Raw genomic sequence first — 2,549 nt, forward strand, 5'->3', positions numbered from 1 at the left:
GTATTGGTTTTGGTTGTTGTATTGGTTGTTCCTAGGGTAGCTTCCTCTTGGGTTTTGGTTTTGAGATGGAGGTGGATTTTGGTATTGGGGGTTGGAATTGTAAGAAGGTTGAGCTTGTTGCCCCATTGTTGAGGTTGAGATGCAAACCCGGGTGGTGGTTGTCTCCAAGCTACTCCACCACCACCTCCTCTAAAACCGTCTTGTCTTGTGTTGTATGCCGCCACATGCTCGGGGCTCAAACCTCCACAATAAGATGTATCATGGTTCGTTCCTCCACAATTTTGACATGAGAAAGAGTTGACTTGAGAAGAGCTTGCTCCACCACTTGAGCTTGCATTAACACTTGTGTTCAACTTTGAAAGCCCTTTTGTGAGTTGCTCAATTTGATGTTGCAATTGATCGACCTTCTCCAATTAATACATCCCACCTTTCTTCGGTGCACTCCTTCTTCTACCTCCCCAAGAGTAGTTCTTTGCTACCTCCTCGATTGTTGCTTCCACTTGATTTTGAGGGATCTTGATTAGTTGTCCACCCGCCCCCGCATCCAAGTTGGCTCTAGACATGGGCTCCAAACCATCGTAGAAAAACCTCATGAGCAAACTTTGATTGTATTCATGGTGAGGACATGCTTGTACCAACTCTTTGAATCTCTCTCAAGCTTCATTAAGACTCTCATCCGCTTCTTGTTCAAATGATGCAATCTTCCTTCTCATCTCGGCGGTCTTCTCCTCGGAAATGAACCTCTTCAAGAATGCCTTAACTACCTCCTCCAAGATGTGAGTGAGTTAGGCTTCACTTGCTTCAACCACTTCTTTGCTCTACCCGAAAGAGATTGTCGAAATAAATGCATCCGGATGTACTCTTGAGAAACTTGGTTGGTTTGAATCATGGCACATAGCTCAAGGAATCTATCAAGGTGCTCTATAGGATCTTCACTTGTAGAACCCGAAAATTGCTCCGATTGAACCATTCTTGTATATTGGGGATGAATTGTGAAGTTAGTCTCCGTGACGGGTAGCAAAATCCCTCCCGTGAGCTCATAATCCTCCGGATTACCAAACTCACGAAATAAAACATCATCTTCTTGTCCCGCCATTGATTCACTTTGCGAACTAGAAGAGTAAGAATCACTCCCACTATAAATTATAGCACCAAGTCCTCTCCCTTCTTCTTCAAAAAGCCTACGGATTTGTCTCAAAGTTCGGTTGATTTCTTGGTCAATTTGATGGGTAGGTGGTCCTTGAGATCTTCTAAGCATTCACCAAAGCTAAGCAAACAATTAGCAATGACAAGTATGATAGAACAAAACAAAACAAAAAGAAAGCAATTAAAATTACTCTAACAAAAGCAAATTAGACACCAAACAAGCCGCTTCCCCGGTAACGGCGCCAAAATTTGATCGGGATTTAGTAGGTCGTTGGGACTACCAACCCAAATCAAATTAACTACTTATAACCTAAACTACCCTAATACAAATATAGGGGTAAGTATAGGGTCGAACCCAAGAGAAGCATGCAAGCTAAATATCAAATTCACTAAGCAAGAGTCAAGGAAAGGATAATTTTGTTGGTTTTTGGATAAAAAGTACTAAGACTACAAACAAGCAAATATAAAGAAGATTAAAAATCAAGAGAGAACGACACTAGGGGTACGAGGGTGTCAAACATGATTAGAAAGTGGTGAATAATGATAGTTATCATGAAAAACATGCCAAAGAACTCAAGATCCTACCTAAACAATTCATTCTCATGCAATGGTCTAGGCAAATCAATGAAAAAGCCCTATGCTAATAGAATCATTCTCATGCATCCTATTAGACACTAGCAAAATCAAGAGAATAAAGAGGCACAAATCATAAAACTCTATTTTAACAACTCATTTTCATGCAATCATAAAAAAAGGTGATCTTGATCTAGTTCAAATCATTTTCATGCATTTAAACTAGAAGGCAATCAAATAAAGTGCAACAATAATCTCAAGACATTAAAAATCAAATCTTTCATCAATTTAAGGCATGTATTCAATCCAACCATCGTCATTCTTCCAACATTAAACACATATTTTCCACCCCCTTCCCCTAGCTAAGAAATTAGCCTAGAGAAGGGAGATTAAACATGATGATAAAACTAAATGAAAACAAAATAAACATGGAAGCAAACATGATAAAAAACAATCAAAATACCAAAGATGCCAATCCATAAAATAGATAGAAATAAACAACTAGAGTGCAAATAAACTAAGCTAAGAGAAAGGATTAGAGATTACTAAGTAGGCAATGGTAGAAAGATTAAAACTTGCAAGGTTGCTTGATTGATTGAAATGAAACTTGAACCAAAGTTGCATACATGAAGATAACTTGAGTAATACTACACTTTCTCTCCCTAAGATTAGGGTTTAATTGTCTTCTAAGATAAGGCTAGATGCTCCACTAATCTACCCTACGACCTATATATATAGGTCCTTTAAAAGATACAAAAATACGAAATAAAAAAAAAACTGAACTTCAGCGGTGCGCGCCCGCGCATATACACTGCGCGCCCGCGCAGATG

The 2,549-nt window shown here is 39.0% G+C and overlaps 1 non-coding gene across 1 annotated transcript; it reads left to right on the top strand.

Moving 5' to 3' along the window:
* Positions 1 to 610: 610 nt before the first annotated feature.
* On the top strand, positions 611 to 715 carry LOC145569599 (small nucleolar RNA R71). Its single transcript, XR_014096187.1, has one exon. It is a non-coding gene; the product is annotated as a small nucleolar RNA R71 (small nucleolar RNA).
* Positions 716 to 2,549: the final 1,834 nt, after the last annotated feature.

Source organism: Chenopodium album, chromosome 11, assembly GCF_948465745.1.
Source record: "Chenopodium album chromosome 11, dcCheAlbu1.1, whole genome shotgun sequence".
Taxonomy (NCBI): domain Eukaryota; kingdom Viridiplantae; phylum Streptophyta; class Magnoliopsida; order Caryophyllales; family Amaranthaceae; genus Chenopodium; species Chenopodium album.